Source organism: Rhinopithecus roxellana, chromosome 5, assembly GCF_007565055.1.
Source record: "Rhinopithecus roxellana isolate Shanxi Qingling chromosome 5, ASM756505v1, whole genome shotgun sequence".
In the NCBI taxonomy this organism is placed as follows: Eukaryota; Metazoa; Chordata; class Mammalia; order Primates; family Cercopithecidae; genus Rhinopithecus; species Rhinopithecus roxellana.
This window is the reverse complement of record NC_044553.1, coordinates 6,440,824-6,458,368: the sequence shown is the minus strand read 5'-3', so window position 1 is coordinate 6,458,368 and position 17,545 is coordinate 6,440,824. Positions and strand designations below refer to the sequence as shown.

The following is a 17,545-nucleotide window of genomic DNA, read 5'->3' as shown; positions in this document are numbered from 1 at the left end:
TTCAACTCATAGCACCCTGAAACCAAGGGGCACATAAAGTACAGACAGTGCCCAACCAATTCATCTGACCACAGAAGGTCTCCCCAGACTAGGGCTCTACTAAGAATGCCTTGGGAAAGGCTGACAGAGTGAGGAAGATAGAGGTGAAGGTCAGATGTTCCAGGCTCTACCCCAGGTTCTAAAAATCATGTGAGCATCTGGGCCTCATTTTCAACTCTCTGTAAAGAATGTGCCAACTAAAACAACAGAAGTCAAGCATCTAATACTGTGCATGGCGCATGGTAGGTGTGTCACACATAAAGAGCTGTCATTCATCAAATGAAAGTGGGGAGGAGAGGAGTCGTCCAGTTTCCGAGTCTCATTTATGCCCGAGAGATCTTTGTAACTATTCCAAAAATAATATATGTTCCTTGACCCCATACCCATTTATAGAACTCTCTTGCCTCACTCAGCAGGAAGAAAGAGAAAATAAAGATTCCATAGATGTCCTAGGCAAGCATGCTAACTCCCGGGTCCCTAATCCCCACTCTTCTGCTAGAGCGAGCTGGGATCAACTCCCTGGATGGCCAGAGTACCTCTGTGTCTGCTACAGGCTCTGAAACGTTCTTCAGTGAGAACGTCCACATGTACCAGAGACCCAGTCTGCCGCAGAGGAGAAATCTCCACTCTAGGCACTCGTGGGGGTGCCAAGGGGATTGAGTTCCTCCTCGTCCAGAGCTCTGGCTGAGACTCAGAGCAGCAGCCGACAGACAACTGACTAGGGGCTTTGCTCGCTTTCTCTCTCTCTCTCTCTCTCTCTCTCTCTCTCTCTCTCTCTCTCTCTCTCTCCTCTCTCCTTTCTCTTTCTCTCAGTTTTGTTTATTGAGGGAAACATTTAATTTGTAATTATATATTTCATCCCCAGAAAAAGAATCCCAGGGTTTTCTTTCCTGTATGCTTTTATCATGCTTCCTCGTGGTCCATGATGCCAGCTGCAGTCATCAGTTCAACAAAACCAAACTGATGGGATGGAGACTAATCTGCCATTTTTTTAGGTCTGAGTTGCACAGTAAATCTGGAGATGATCACTGCACATTTATTTAGCCTGCCTGTGAGGGTCACAACAATTTTCTCTGTTCTAGGATCAACAACGATTTCAAATTTTCCGAAGTTACCGAGCTTCATCATCACAATTAAAAACCGGACAATGATATGGGAGCACAGCCTAATAAGAACCTGGTGTTGGCTGGCGCACTGGCTCAAGCCTGTAATCCCCAAAATCTGGGAGGCTGAGACAGGTGGATCACTTGAGGTCAGGAGCCCACTTCACTCCTTCTGCCTGCCCCACTCTCTGAAAGGAGAAGAGATGCAGCCACCTAGCAAGATTCTCAGGAGAAAAGCAGACAGGGCTGAAGAAGAACCATGCCACAGAGGCCAGATGAGGCAGGGGGACCGGGCATGTTGGAAACACCTCCTGTGGGGCTGAACACCAGCAGAGAAGAAAGGGGGCAAAGGTGCCAAGATAGGGCATGGGACTGCAAGAACACAAAAGGGATGTTCCAGCCGGGCGCAGTGGCTCAAGCCTGTAATCCCAGCACTTTGGGAGGCTGAGGTGGGTGGATCACGAGGTCAGGAGTTCGAGACCAGCGTGACCAACATGGTGAAACCCCATCTCTACTAAAAATACAAGAATTAGCTGGGCATGGTGATGCATGCCTGTAATCCTAGCTATTCAGGAGGCTGAGACAGGAGAATCACTTGAACCCAGGAGGCAGAGGCTGCAGTGAGCTGAGATCATGCCACTGCACTCCATCCTGGGTGACAGAGCAAAACTCCATCTCAAAAAAAAAAAAAAAAAGGGGGGGGGGGATGTTCCCTGGGCTTTGGGGATAATGGGATTAGAATTATTCCTTGGGGCAGTCTTTAAATCTGACAGTTCTCTGGGACTGGACTATGAGATTCCTAACTTTTATTTTTTTTATTTTTTATTTTTGGAGTCTATAAATTTATTGAGTAAAAACAAAATCAATGTCAGATACATTATATTTGATTGGGTTCAAATTTAGCTGATGTCCAAATACAGCAGAGAAGAACAGAGGGAGAAAAGGACATGGTGTTGCTGGCAAGGGGACACTGAACAGAACAGTTTTCCTTTCATTATAAAAGCGGGCATCACACAGCCGGTGTGAGTCAATTAACCAAGGCAGGGGATTCAACGTTTTACGAGCAGGGGGAAAACCAAAGTAAGCAGAGAATTTTCAAGAGAGGAGAGGGCCTAGAACACTGAGAGAAAAAGCTGCAGCAGTGGCCAGCTGGAGAACAGTGGTTGGATCTGCTGGGTCACTTGGGGAATAGGGTGACCACTTCGTAGCCCTCGGGTGGTGTGATTCGCTCCCAGGCATGCTTCTCACAGAGGATTTGATCCTCCACAAAGAAATGGCCCTTCTGTTTCAGGCTGGTGCCACAGTCAGTGCACACATAACACTCAGGGTGGTGGTGATGGTCCCGCAGCTTCACACCGACAATTCCAGGGCCACAGTTGTCACACACGGGCAACTTCTGAGCATTTCCAATTAACGCAGCCACTTTAGTGACAGGAGCTTTAACACTTCCGAATCCTGAGGGCTTGTTGGGATCCCTTTTTCTTCAGACTCCAGGATTTCCTGCAAAACCGGGAAAAACATGGACTGTTTTGGGGGCTCATTCAACTCCTGTTTCTCATGATGCATCTTGTAAACTTTAGATTCTTTGTCGATGACACGGCTGCTTGGAGGCTGAGCATGGTCTAAGGGTCTGCCGTTCGCCTCCACCCCGCTGGCAGCAGTCTTTGACTCCAGGGCGTTGTTGAAGTTGGAGATATTTTCAGAAGAGTAGAGGCCAGCTGGGTTGCTTTGCTGGTTTGTGATGACCCTGGCGGCAGTGCTGGAGGCAGGCGAGGTGGTAAAGGGCATGGAACTTCGGTTGTGGGCGCATCCTATGTGCAGGACCTCCTGGGGTTCAGAGGCTACATTCATCTTGTATGGATGACACTTCCCTTCCTCCGTCACCAGAGGAGACCAGACTTTATGTTTGGATCTGGCCAAAGTGAGAGTCATGTTGTCTGTGCAGCCTTTGATTCTGTTCTGAGCTTCCAAATGCGTCATATTGCGATAATTTTCCCCATCAATGGCTGTGATTACATCTCTGATACACGAATTAGCTAGAGCCACCTTGCTTCCAAGAGTGACCCGGGAAATGGCGAGAGGCTGCTCGAAGACCTTGCTGCCCATGAGGCAGAAGTCCCTCGGCCCCGGGCCCTGGAGGACGATCTGCTGGGTGGTCAGGGCGGGCTGTGGCAGGTGACAACCCACAGGGACAGACAAGCAGGACGTGGCATGGTGTGCAGGGCTCCCCTGGCAGCTCGAGATTCCTAACTTTTAAATGTTACAAGCACTGTGATTGTGATGCCCAGTGTCAGTTTGGAGGAATGGGTATTTGATGAGTCAGTGTCAATCTAGGAAGGCTTCTTGGAAGAGGTGACTATAGAGCCAAGTTATAAGGCTGTGCTTCTTCTTCTCTTATGTGCATAGGAATTACCAAGGCTCTGATTCAGTAGGGGTGGGGTGGGGCCTGCGATTCTGAATTTCTAACAAGATCCTAGGTGATACTGATGCTTTGAGTAGCAACATTCCAAAGGATTATCGAGTTATCGAAATGAAAAGGGTCTCGGTCTTTCGAAGAAGACATTCTTGGCACCAGGCAAAATAGAGCAAAGGGGGAAGGTACGCAGTACCCATGAAGAGCATGGTGTGTGAGGAGGGAGTGAATGAGACAGACCTCGCTTGGGGGGTTCCTGGACTGAGAAGGGCCTGGTGGAGTGAATGATGGAGTCTGGAGTCGCCTGTGCATGACAGTGTTTCTCAAGGTGGAGCCCAGCTCTATCAGAAGCCCTTGGGCACTGGTTGAGAATGTGCATCACTCCACCCACAGAACTTTGGATTTTTGGAGGTCTGGAGGTGGCTCAAGAATCTGCATTTTTAAGAAACTTTCAAGGCAATTCAGATGCAAACTAAAGTTTGATAACCTGCTTTGGGCAATTAAAGGTTTTCTGAGAGAGGAAGGACAAGATTAGACTTGCATTTTGGAGAGATGCTCTGGGTACCTGAGGAAGATGAGGCCGGGAACAGGGAGGCTGGGGAAGGGCTAAGGTGGTTATGCAGGCCAGAGAAGCTGAGGGCTTGCAACAGGATCCTGGCAATGGCAATGGAGAGGATGAACTTAAGTGACATCCATCAGTCATTCCCAGTGGGCTGCCACTCATGAGTATATGGGGGCAAGATAAATAATGAGTTCAATTTTGCCAAGTTTGGAGGATATCTAGGTACAGAAGTCCATCAGGCAATTGAATATGAGAGTCTGAAGTTCAGAAACGAGGACCAGGTTTGGGTATAGATTTTAGAGTCAGTCACTTATAGTATATTTACCTTTAAGCACTATGGTGAACTTCATGTTGGCTGCACTAGGCTTTTCAGATCTTCCCAGAGACTATGGGTGGGAGCGAGGGGAGAACGGTGGTCTGAGTACTAATTCTGCCAAGAACCAATACTATTACTAGTGGTGATGCTGATCATCACGTGCGGGGACCAGACCTTTCCTGTAGCATGTCCGGATCTTTTGTCAGTTCTCCCATTGAAGACTTGCAGGCTTCTTAAGTAATGAGTCCAGCCTCCCAGAATCAGCCTGGGAAAATGGAGGACCTCGTTATGGGGATCTATCAAATCTTTCTGCTGTGCTTTGACCTTGTAAGACACATTTTCACACTCCAAGGGTAAACCGTGCTGAACATGATAGCATCAGCTTATGGAGCCCTGTGCCGGGTTCTAGGGATGGTCTCTGCCCTTAAGAAACCCCAACCAATTGGAAGAAACAGACAAGGAGTTGGACATTCATGCTGTTATGTGTCCAGTGCATAGAAATCTAAATAAAACTGGGGTTTCAGGGAAGGCTTAGTGGAAGAGGTGACACCTGTTAGATTTTGAGGGAGGAACAGAAGTTGGGTAGACAAAGTAATGGAGGTGAGGGAGAAGAAATATTTTAGGCAGAGGAGACAGCACATGCCAGGCACAGGGTCATGAACCAGGACATGGTCAGGGAACAGTGAAGACGTAGATCTGGCTGGAGCAAAGGCCTATGTGGGACAGAGATGGGAAACCAGTCTAAGAGGGAAGGAGCAGAGCCTACCATGAAGGGTCTCATTGTGTGCAACGATATGGAATTTAAAGTAATCTTAAAAACTCTAAGGAGGTCCAGGCACCATGCCTCACAGCTGTAATCCCAGCACTTTGAGAGGCCAAGGTGGGAGGATCACTTGAACCCAGGAGTTCGAGACTAGCCTAGGCAACATAGTGAGACTCCAGCTCTACGAAAGTTATTCTTTTTTTCTTTTTTTTTCTTTTTTTCTTTCTTTTTAATTAGCTGGGCATGGTAGTATTGCCTGTAGTCCCAACTACTCCAGAGGTCAGGCAAAAGGATTGCTTGAAGTCTAGGAGCTCGAGGTTATAGTAAGCTATGATTACACCACTGCACGCCAGCCTGGGCAACAGAATGAGACCTTGTCTCAACAAAACAAAACAAAAAAACAAAACAAAACAAAAAACAAAACAAAACAGAAAACCCCCACAAAACTCTAAGGAGGGACACTAACCGACAGCTAGGTGTGGGTGAGGACCAACCAGGTTTCTACAGTGATCACCTGGGCATGAAGAGGAATTGAAACAAGAGAGTACAGCCTCAATCCTCAGCAACTTCTGGTCCAGCCACCAAACTTATCTCTATTTTGTCTCCTCCCCACAGCCAGCAGCCAGAACAAGCCACCATCTCCCCTGGGGTCTCACAGTAGCCTCCTGACTGGTCTTGCTGCTTCCACACTTACACTTCCTGTTCTCTGCAAGGCAGCCGGAGTGACCTTTCACTACGTAAGTCATATTATATCCCCTCTCTGCTGTAAACCTTTCAATCAGTTTCCATGAATGGTTCTGGGAATAAAGTCCAGCTTCCTTCCCCTTATTCACTTGATCTGGCCCTTCCCACTTGTCTGACCTGTTTTCTAGCCCATGCTCCCTGTCCTTGTCTATACTCCTAATGTGTGGTCTTTCTATTCCTTAAACATGCCTGGCTCAGTCCCATGTTAGAGCATTTCTGCTGGCTCTCTCTCCTGCCTGGAACTTCACACAGCTGGAAATTCTTGCTCTTCAAGTTTTAATTTATTTTTATTTTTATTTTTTGAGACAGAGTTTTACTCTTGTCACCCAGACTGGAGCGCAATGGTGCGATCTTGGCTCACTGCAACCTCTGCTTCCTGGATTCAAGCAATTCTCCCACCTCAGCCTCCTGAGTAGCTGGCATTACAGGTGCCTAGCACTGCATCCAGCTAATTTTTGTATTTTTAATAGAGATGGGGTTTCACCATGTTGGCCAGGCTGGTCTCGAACTCCTGACCTCAGATGATCCACCCACTGTGGCCTCCCAAAGTGCTGGAATTACAGGTGTGAGCCACCATGCCTGGCCACAAGTTGTAATTTAAACATCACTTCCTCATAGAGACTTTCCCTGACAACACCCTCAATCTCCAGGAGCTCCTCAGTCATTCTCCATCAAAACACCCTATTTCGATTCTCTGAACAGCTCTTATTACTATCTGGTATTTTCCTGTTTGTTTTATATATTTGTTTTCTCTCTCCTCTGTAGTAGACAGTGTCCAAAAATGGCCACCATCAAATGTTTCTCCCATTGTATACACATGCTGCTCCACTATTCAAGAGGTCAAGTTTATTTCTCCTTCCATTGAATCTGGACTCGCCTCATGATTTCTTATCACTTGCTTTGACTGACGGAACAAGGCAGAGAGGATGCTGTGCCAGTTCTGGGCCTAACTTTCAAAAGGCTTTTCAGCATCTGCTTTTACTCTTGGAGATCAGCTACCATGTAGCAAGTCTGACTACCTCGAGACCACCATGCTGTGAGGAAGCCCAAGCTCTCCACATGGAGACAGGCCATGTGGAGGAGCAAAAAATGCTGATGTTTGACAGTATGAATGCTGGAAACCAATGAATTGAAATGAGAATGTGGGATATTGGAGTTTGTGTGTTTTCAATAAGTTTAGGGATATTGAAGTTTACCATTTCAGTTCTGAGTTTTGAGAATGTACAGGATATAGAGATGGCTGAGGTGGAGAGGAGACAATGGTCACCAAAGTTAAGGAGGTGAACAAATTTGAGGCCAGGATACTGGCTGATTCACACATGAAAATTCAGCTTTTCCGGGGTGATGGCAGGTCTGGCAGTGGGGAGAGGCACTGGAAGATTCCGCTCGGGAACTGTGAGAGCCACACAGGGGCAGGTGGTTTCCTTGGAAAGATCTAGTTTTGATGGAGGCAAACAGATCTCAGTGAAGAGTCTGCAGCCATAGAATGGAGAGACTGTTCACAACTGAACAGGGGTCTCAAGGGCAAGAGAGGGCAACCCAGAGAAACGGGTTGTCAGGAAAGACCTCAGTGGAAGACAAGTGAGGTGTGGGCGTGGCACCTCACTTGGGCTGAGAGTCGAGCAGAGTGCAGATTCAGTTTCACTGGGGGCAGAAGTGAAGGATGATTCAAATGAGATCACTGGGGAAGTTAACTGGCCTCAAGATTTTGGCTGACCTGGAGAGATAAAAATCTGGTTTTCCTGCCAACACATTCAGAAGAGGGAGAGTGTTTTCTGTTGGCAGTAGAATCAGCAATCGGAGACCTTTGCTCAGGATTCCAAATGAAACTCTGGTGACAGGATACAGGACAGGGTATGTTTACTGATGGCCATCATCAGTAAACACCGTGCTGGCCTCGGGACCTTGACTCTGAGCAGAGGGGAGGAGCAGGCAGCTGAGCCATGTGGTGGACGAGAACCAGGCTCGCCTGCACTGCTCTACTCTGCAAAGCTTTGAAATTCTTAATCATTTACTATCTAATTTAACGTTTAATAATTCATTGTATTAATTTTGGATAATTTGACATTGTAAATAATTTTTGAACAAGGGCCCTGCATTTTCATTTTTCAGTGGGTTCTGCAATGCATGTAGCTGATCTTGCCGCTATACTACTATGTGCATGGGAAGGTTTCAAGAAACCCATCAAACACAATGCCCGTAGAGACAAAGACACACAGGACGCATCTGAACAAAAGTAGGTAGTCTGTGCTGGCTGAAACCCATCAGGAAACAGGGGAAAGTTCATTCATTCACTCACTCACTGAAAACTTTGTTAAGAGGGAGCAGGGGGAGGTCCTGCTAGTGCCAGGAGCAGGGAGGGAGAAATAAATGACAGTCATGGTCCTCAAGAAGCTCCTACTCCATGGAGTAAGAGAAATGTACACAGGAACAATGCAGCAGAGTAAGGGCTGGGATGAAAATAAACTCCTTCCTTCCATTTCTTCATTTTAGGGGTACATGGTTTGTCAAAAAGACATCAAGTTAAATTAAGGTAATTCTGTCCTACTACACAGAAAATTTATATATGGTTTCTGTGAATATATGGTTTCCTCCCAGAACACCAAAGAACCGTCCTCAACAGGAAACCTCAGTGGCTTGTTCCCTCTGTGTGAGGATGTGTTGAAAAGAGCAAGGAGTCGATTTGGCAGGAAAAAAAAAATGGAGTTACGACTGAATGTTGGCATGATCCTGTGGTTGGAAGGTCAAAACAGAAACTGGCAGCACTACTTTTTATTAAAAGTCCACTTGCAGAGCTCACATGAGATTCTTTGATCTTATAGGTCAGGGCACTGAAGCTTTAGGGCTCCTGAGTTTATTTGGTAGTGAGGCTGCTGGGTTTCTGAATAAAGACCTATGGTTAGAGTGTGATTTCCTGCCCTGCTTTCTGCGTTAAAGGCGTGGTCTGCCTCACTCAGCCAGTCTCAAGGGAGGGAGGAACTGTGGCTGCAGTTTCCCAAATTATCCAAATTAGTACTCAAAAGAGGAGAGTTCTGAGGCCCGGCAACTCTGAGAAAATCCTGAAAAACCTTGTGATAAAAAGGTACATCTTTCCTTAAAGCCAGAGCACTAAGTCAGTAGAACTGAGCCCTGAAGCTAAGTGAATGAAGGGCTTGAGAGTTGCTGTCAGTGGTGAAGATAAAATAGGTATTTAACCTTACGAATGGTGGCATTTTAGCCCAGAAGAGTGGAAGGGACCTGCGTTTGTACCCATTACACTTAATACTTAGAGAGAGTAAGGCCAGCCCTAAAGTTCAAAGGAGACCCATCCATTTCCAAAAGGCTACTTAAAAAAAAATTTTTTTTTTGAGACGGAGTCTCGCTCTGTCGTCCAGGCTGGAGTACAATGGTGCGATCTCAGCTTACTGCAACCTCCACCTCTCGGGTTCAAGTGATTCTTCTGCCTCAGCCTCCTAAGTAGGTGGGACTACAGGCGTGTGCCACCACACCTAGCTATTTTTTTTTTTGTATTTTTAGTAGAGACGAGGTTTCACCATATTGGCCAGACTGGTCTCGAACTCCTTACCTTGTGATCCACCTGCCTTGGCCTCCCAAAGTGCTGGGATTACAGCGTGAGCCACCACGCCTGGCCAAAAAAATTTTTTCAACTGAAAAAAAGATATGCTAATTGTAGAAAAAGCATAAAACTGCAAGAAAGAGATAATTTTTAAAAGCCATCTTTAGTCCTACTACCAGAAATAATCACTGTTTTTTGGTATATTTCCGAATTTTCTTCTTTGCATGCGTATACATATATAAATAGTTATGGGTTCATACCATCCATGTTGCTTTGTTACTCTGTTTCATGTAATACTAAATCGTGAAATTGTTTCATGTCAATAAATACATTTAAATGATATTAAGTGCCTAAATATTCCTTTGCAGTTATGTTATTATTTATTTAATGAATTGCCTATTATTGGAGATTAATGTTGTTTATAATTTTTTTTTTTTTAAATTTATTAGAGATGGGGTCTTGCTATGTTGACCAGGCTGTTCTCAAACACCTGGCCTCAAGCAATCCTCTTATCTCTGCCTCCCAAAGTACTGGGATTACAGGTGTGAGCTACCACATCTGGTCTGTTTATAATTTTCGGTGATTATTCTTAATTATTTCCTTAGTATATGTTCCAAAGAATTTAATTGCTAGGTCAAAGCTTATGACCTTTTAAAGGATTGTGATAGTGTATCAGTCAGATAGGCTAAATGTTATAACAGACATAGCCAAAATCTCAGTGGCTTAACACAATAAAGATGTATTTCTCTATGTCACAGTTCAACACAAGTCATTGGTTGGGAGTAGAAGGCACTCTGCATGGTCGTCTGGAACCAGGGTTTGCCCACCTGATGGGTCTCCATTTGCCCCGGCCTTGGACTTCTCCACTGGCTGCTCTGATTTCACTTGACAGGTAAAGGGAGGGAGAGAGAGCATGGAGAATTGCACAGGTAGTTTTAGGGTCAGGCCTGGCGGTGACTCACATCACTTCCTCTGCCCACCTTCCAATTGTCCAGAACTCAGTCACATGACTGCTCCTAACTGCAAGGAAGGCTGGGAAGTATAGTCTTCCTGAGTGTCCAGGAGGAAAACAAGAGTGTAACAGACCCAGAACAAGCATTGTCTCTGCCTCAAACATAACCAACTTGCCAATCAGCAATGTTTTACCAGTTATTTATGTATGTATTTATTTATTTATTTATTTAGAGACAGAGTCTCATTCTGTTGCCCAGGCTGGAGTGCAGTGGTGTGATCTCAGCTCACTGCAATCTCTGCCTCCCGGGTTCAAGTGATTCTCTAGTCTAAGCCTCCCGAGTAGCTGGGATTACAGGTGCACGCCACCACACCCAGCTAATTTTTGTATTTTTAGTAAAGACGGGGTTTCACCATGTTAGCCAAACTGGTCTCGAACTTCTGGCCTCAGTTGATTCCCCACCTCAGTTTTTCCAGTTTATATTCCCACCAGCAGGGTACAAGGATTCCTGTTTCCCTACTTCCTCAGTAATTAAGAGGATGACGCTCTTTCCGTTGTTTTTTATAGATCTGCATGGAACAATGTGGCTTCTCTGCATGACTGGAGTTTGTTTTGTCTTTGAAGATAATCTCACTAGGATCAAGGCCATACCTGCTGGAGAGTCAGGACTCTGGATTTCTGATTGTTTTCAGGACAGCTACTCTCATCCTAGGCTGATCTAAGTTTCTGGGTCTTCTCTGCCTGTTCTTTCCTCTCCCCTTCCCTTCTCTGCTGCAGAAAGTGTTTTATGCGGGTGTCAGCAACATCAGGACCTTCCAAACCCCTTGCCCAAGTATCATCCCTGAATGCAAAACTCACTTAGAGGCCTAGGGAAGAGATTAGAGCTCTGCTTTTCCTCTGCCACCTCAGGTGTGTTCTAGCTTACAAGACACTTTCACAGAAAAAAAATTCAGGGAATGGAATGGGAAGGCAAAAATAGCTGCTTGATGCTGACTTGGCACATTGACTTCGACCAAATCACCCAGCGCCTCGTCCTTAGTACTCTGGTGACCACAGAATAATCCTCGCGCAGTGAGTAGTGGAGGTCAGGAGGAGTAAACTGCCTAGATGTCATGAAGGGAAAGCACTAGACTTGTGCAAAGTCTATTCTTGTCCGTTTCCCTGTGAATCCAGGTTGCTGAACATCGGCCGATGTCTGAGCTGTGGTTTCCTCCTGGTTTTGAAATTTAGTTACTAGAAGACAATGCTTTTGAATGGCTTCTTTGCCATGACTTTCATAGGTCCTGCTGGCTGTTGCCTAATGAATGTCTGATAGGCCTAGCCCCTTGGCAAAGCAATGTTTTATTTGCAAAATTATGCTTGTCCAGTGCCTCCTGGGAACTGAAAGCCTGGCATCAGCAGAGGAACGCAAACCGGGCAAATCATGGATCTCTAAGGCTTGCATTGCTTGGGGGCCATGGCACACAGCACTGCTAAAAGCCTAGGACAATCTGTGTGTTTTAGGAGCAAACCAATGCCTCGCACTTCTAAGCTGTATCCTTTGCTCCCTCCCTGAGAGGCAGCTGTGTGCTCTGGACTTCCTAGGTAAGTGACTCACACCAACTATAAGCCTGGCTTATGACCTAGAAAAGGAAACAGGAAGTGGCTTAGAGACATAAAGAGCACAGCCCAGAAGGGGCTGCCATGGAATTCTCCTCAGATGAGAAGGGGTCCAATGGCCAGAGGGGCAACTTGGCATCCTCTCCTTCCCCACGTTACCACGATGCCCTTGGCAGGGACCATTTGATGGGGAGTCGGATGTCTTCCTGGGGATGGTGAACAGGGGTGAGGGAGGGGGAACTGCTGCTGGGTCAGTAGCTCCTCTCCAGAGTGAGTCCATCAGTGGAATGCCATGCCCCTTCTCTATCCCGTCTTTGCAAGTGGGCTTGGGTTCTTGGGATGAGTTTCATCAGGCCTTATACATGCAGACTGTGAAGAGGTGCCTCCAACAAGAAAAACCAATGTCTGGCAAGTCCTCTAAGGGCAGGGATTCTGGAGAGGCCGCCCTATCCTCAGCTTGGCCCTGGCACATTCTGGCTGCAGGTAAGATGGCTGCAGCAGAGGGAGGGGAGGGGCCTCCCTGTTGATGGAGACCACCATGCAGGGCTTCGCTATGCTTCCCTTTCTGGCTCTCCCAGGGAGGAAGGGTGGCTGGTGGCTGGCAGCAGGGCTTGTGGAGGCTCAGTCCTGGGCCTGGTCCTGCTTCTGTTAGAGGTGGCTGGTTGTGCAGTGGCATCCCGGCTGCTCCTCTTGGAGCCCCCATGACCACAGTTCCAGGCTCCACCCCCATTTCTCACCACTGGTGGTGAGAAATGGAATTTTTTGTTTTGTGTTTTTATGCTCTTCCCATAACACCCAGCACCTATCCCCAGGCATGAGTCCCGAAGACCCGTAGCCATGGCAGGGCAGGGCCTAGGTATTGAAGGAGGATCCCACTCAGAGGCCAGTTCCACCCACTGCAAAATGCCCTCTGAGGACCCTCACTAGACCAGTTCCTCAAAGTGCGGTCCACAGGCTGCCATCAGCGGAATCATGGGGTGAGGAAGGGGCTGGTAAAAACATGGGTTCTTGGCCCCCTCTGCAGACCTCCAGAATCTAACCCTCTCAGGAAAAGTCCTGGAAATCTGTGTGTCTAGAAGCACTTTCTTCTCCAGGTTGATCAGCTCAGAAATGTCTAAATACTTTTCTCAATGCCAATCCTGGTCTCATTTATTATCCTTCTCATGAAAATGATTTGCTTCCTTTCAACCTTGTATGACCTCTGAAAATATGACCTACAGCAGAGGGTCATATTTTCTTATGCACTCACATAAGAAACATCACCTATGGCCTTCATTGGCAAGCATGGATTGCTGTTTTCAATCAGGGGCTTTGAAGGAAGACACCTTTGATCATCGGGCTGCCTCTATCTGCTTTTTCACTGAGTTGTCACTATTAAATGCCCTTCCCTGGCTTTGCCTTCTCTCTTCTCCACCAGAAAATGGGCCTGCTGCTCTAAGAGTTTGGACTCTCGGAGTCCTCTAGCACAGGGGCCATGAAAATAAATGACTTCCTTGTTTGCTGATGGAGCAGAGGTAGAATCTCTTGGTGTTTCCACAGAGAAAATACTGACTGTGAAGAGCCGAGAAAGATGACATGATGAAGCCATCAGGGGAGGCACCAAACATCCTCAACTCTGCTTACCTATGGTTTTCTCCAGCCCTCCCAGAGCTCCTCCTGCGTGAGTAATGCAGTGTGTGCTGGTCAAGTGTCTCACTGAAAAAAGAAAGAAACCCTGATTTGCAGCATTGGCCAATTCCTGTAGTGTAAATACTCCCACCATGGCAGATTTCAGGTTACCAAGGGTTTCACAACTGGTTCACAAGTCTTGACTGTAATGACCAGCTCATGCAACTCCAGCACCTCATCATCTCCGCCCTGTCCCAGAAAATCCCCACATCACACCCAGGCTGAATGTCACTTTCAGCTTCTCAGTCAGAAGGAGAAGTGGTTAAATATACCAGGATGCTAATGACTAAGTATCAGAATGGTGAGTGTGGAGGGTCAGGATGTCTGCCAAATTGGAGATGACTCTTCACTTCTCAATCTTGGTGTCTCATCTGGGGAAGTTGGAGGGAGACATGCACAGCTTCTCATGAACAGTCCTGGAAGCCCTTACCCCAAGGCCTCACGGGGCTCTCTCCAGGGCTTGCTCTTTCTCACTCTCTACTTTAAAAGCCTATGATTCATTGCCAGAGAACAGAAGGCTCCATCCTAATGGGCCAAGTTGAAAACGGCGGGATTGGGAGCTGTCTAGACTCTAGGTCCTGCCTTTTGTTTTGGCTGGTGTCAAAATGGACTCTAGAAACTGGCCTCAGGAAGATTTCCCATCGAACAACCAAAGACTGAACAGCCTGGACTGACCTTTTTCTAATTTTTAGGGGTCTTGTGAACAAGAGTCAGGTGGGCAGACAGCTCTTGTAAAGCTAAGTGTAACTAAATTTGTCCATAGCCTGTGACAGCAAAGATCACAAAACTCTTCCTTCCCCTTTAGGGCCTGGGAGTGACGCCAAGTGACGCCGAACTGAGGGGAGAATGGTGACCTATTTTATCTCCCAAACATTGGGCAGTCAGTTGCATTTGCAGATTTAAAATCCACCCACTCTGCTGCAGTTTCTGTTCTCGTGCCCCCCAGGCATACTTATGGCTGGAGCTGGTTTTGTAAAGTGGAGTTGGCCGTGGGTGTGGGAGTCCTCCTCGGACAGCCTGGTCTGACAGCCCCAGTCCACAGCCCTCCCATGGGCTTTTGGGCTGCTCCAGTCCTGGCAGGTGCACAGCGCAGGGGAATCTGGTTTTGTCCTGGTCTCAGCTGGGGAAGTCTAGTTAAAGAAAGAAAAGGTCAGCCGGGTGCAGTGGCTCACACCTGTAATCTCAGAACTTTGGGAGGCTGAGATGGGCAAATCACGAGGTCAGGAGTTTGAGACCAGCCTGGCCAACATGGCGAAACCCTGTCTCTACTAAAAATACAAAAATTAGCTGGGCGTGGTGGCGGATGCCTGTAATCCCAGCTACTCGGGAGGCTGAGGCAGGAGAATCGCTTGAAACCGGAAGGTGGAGGTTGCAGTGAGCTGAGGACCCACCACTGCACTCCAGCCTGGGCAACAAGAGCGAAACTCTGTCTCCAAAAAAAAAAGATCTCAGTGGAAATGGCCTTGAATCTGGGGTCTCTGTAATATTCCAATCACTCAATCACTTAACAAATATTTATTGAGGGCCTACTAGGTGCCACACATTGGAAGACAGTGGAGGGTGAAACAGAGTCTGCCCTCAGGGAGCTTACAGTTTAGATTACAGGCAAGACAGTGCTTACACATGTAATTCCAGATGAGTCAATAATGACAGGGGTGCAGAGGCTTTGAAGCAGAAACATAAGATGCAATGGAAACATAAAACAGGGAAGCCTAATGCAGACTAAGGGGCCTGAGGAGGGTTCCTCGAGAAAGTGAGGTTGAAGCTGAGAACCTGAGGGGTGGTTTGCATGCAGTACAATTGAAGGTTGAAAGGGAAGATCTTCCAATGCACAAAGAATTTATGCTGCAGAAACATTCTCTTCCTGAAGATACATTTGGGAATGTAGGTAGAAATTAACTGTCTTGCCTTCATATACAGTGTAGTGGAGACCACTGTGGATCTCCAGCTGTTTGTCTTTTCTTAGTGACAAGTCCCCAGTTTTTGCTAGGTACATAGCTACCCAGAGAAAAAATTATGTGGCCACCTTACTATGCTCCAGCCAATGAGATGTCAGCAGAGGTAATATGCGGGGCCTCTGAGAAGGCTCTTTTCTGCTACCTGGTACCTGGCTGGAGGCTGAAAAGCCATTAGGGACCATGAAGAGACATGCTAAGGTTGGAGAGTCAGCGTATTACATGGAACCTCCTTCTCTGATGGCCATGGGCTGTGATACGAGCCCTGGATTGCCTATTTCCCGACTTCTTTTGTAAAAGTGAGAAATAAAGGTCAATTTTTTAAAAAGCATCTATTATTTTGACATTTTCTGTCATACACAACCAAATATAATCCTAACTACTATACATGGCTTCTTTTCAGCTTAATGAAAAGATCATTGTTCTGCACTACACATAAATTACCTATTTTATAGAAAAGTCTGTGATTACAGTATCTATTTTCCCAGCCTCCTTCTTCACCTCCTTGATCCCCTTATCATCCCCTCGGTCCTGCACCTCCTCTCTTTCCTGACTCCCACACCACAGCTAGGCCTGCCCTCTGTGCTTTTGCCTCCAGGAATGAATGAGACTCACAGCCCAAAAGTTCTGCAAGCCTCGGCTACCTTCCCTCAGTGGCTGCCCTGGCAAAGGTCCTGCTGCGCAGAATCACACAAAGTCCAGCAAAGCAACTGGTCTTTCCTGCCCCTTCTCATTCTTCCCAAGAAAGTGTGAAGAGTTAGAATACTCAGGCAGAGCTAGAAAAAGCGCACCCTTTTAGAAAAACCACAAGAATGATTGGAGGTGCTTTAATTGAACTGCCCTGCCTTGGGTTTTTCAATCTATGCAGAATTTAATGGATCTGTTTCCCCAGTCTCTGGCTAACCAAATCCAAGACATAAAGAGTCAAGGGGAGAAGGTCAGCATGTTTACTTACAAACCTTTGGGGTTGTCTGGGGTGATTGCAGGCCTCAGCATGCTGGCTTTGGGTGGTATGAGGCTGGGGATGCATAGAATTCTGTCCCCGCTGCCTCTGCCTCAAAAAAACTTGAAGGCTTAAACCCCAGTACCTCAGACTATGGCCTTATTTGGAGATAGTCTTTACAGAGGTAATCAAGCTAAACTGTGGTCATTAAGGTCAGCCCTAATCTAATCTAACTCCTGTCCTTATGAAAAGGGGAAATTTGGTCGGGCACGGTGGCAGCTCACGCCTGTAATCCCATGACTTTGGGAGGCCAAGGGGGGCGGATCACAAGGTCAGGAGTTTGAGAACAGCCTGGCCAATATGGTGAAACCCCATCTCTACTAAAAATACAAAAGTTATCCAGGTGTGGTGGTGCGCGCCTGTAGTCCCAGCTACTTGGCAGGCCAAGGCAGAAGAACCGGGGAGGCAGAGGTAGCAGTGAGCTGAGATCGAGCCACTGCACTCCAGCCTGGGTGACAGGTGAGACTCTGTCTCAAAAAAAAAAAAAAAAAGAAGAAAAGAAAAAAAGAAAAGGGAAAAGGTGGGGACAGACACATCCACAGTGAGAACAGCGTGTGAGATGCAGGCAGAGGTCAGGGTGATGTTTCAGCAAGCTGAGGAATACCAGAGATTGCCAGCAAACCACCAGAAGCATGGAAGAGGCATCCAACAGATTCTGCCTCTCAGCCCTCAGGGAAGCCAGCCCTGCTGACACCTTGGTCTTGCACTTCTAGCCTCTAGAACTCTGAAGACAAATTTCTGTTGGTTATGTCACCTAGTTTGTGATACGTTGTGGGGGTAGCCCTAGCAAACTCAGGCAAGGTCCTTCAAGTACCAAAGAATGGAGGAGTTTGGTGACAGCCACTGGTCTCAGGCGATTTCCCTGTGGCCTC

General features: G+C 47.0%; 1 long non-coding RNA gene and 1 pseudogene across 1 annotated transcript; one reads left to right on the top strand and one right to left on the bottom strand.

Moving 5' to 3' along the window:
• Nucleotides 1-2,319: 2,319 nt before the first annotated feature.
• On the bottom strand, nt 2,320-3,867 carry LOC104682767 (annotated as a pseudogene).
• A 5,052-nt stretch (nt 3,868-8,919) lies between these two features.
• On the top strand, nt 8,920-15,152 carry LOC115897427. The gene is made up of 4 exons (XR_004057210.1): nt 8,920-9,022; nt 10,255-10,388; nt 11,016-12,530; nt 13,587-15,152. It is a non-coding gene; the product is annotated as an uncharacterized LOC115897427 (long non-coding RNA).
• The last annotated feature ends 2,393 nt before the right edge of the window (nt 15,153-17,545 follow it).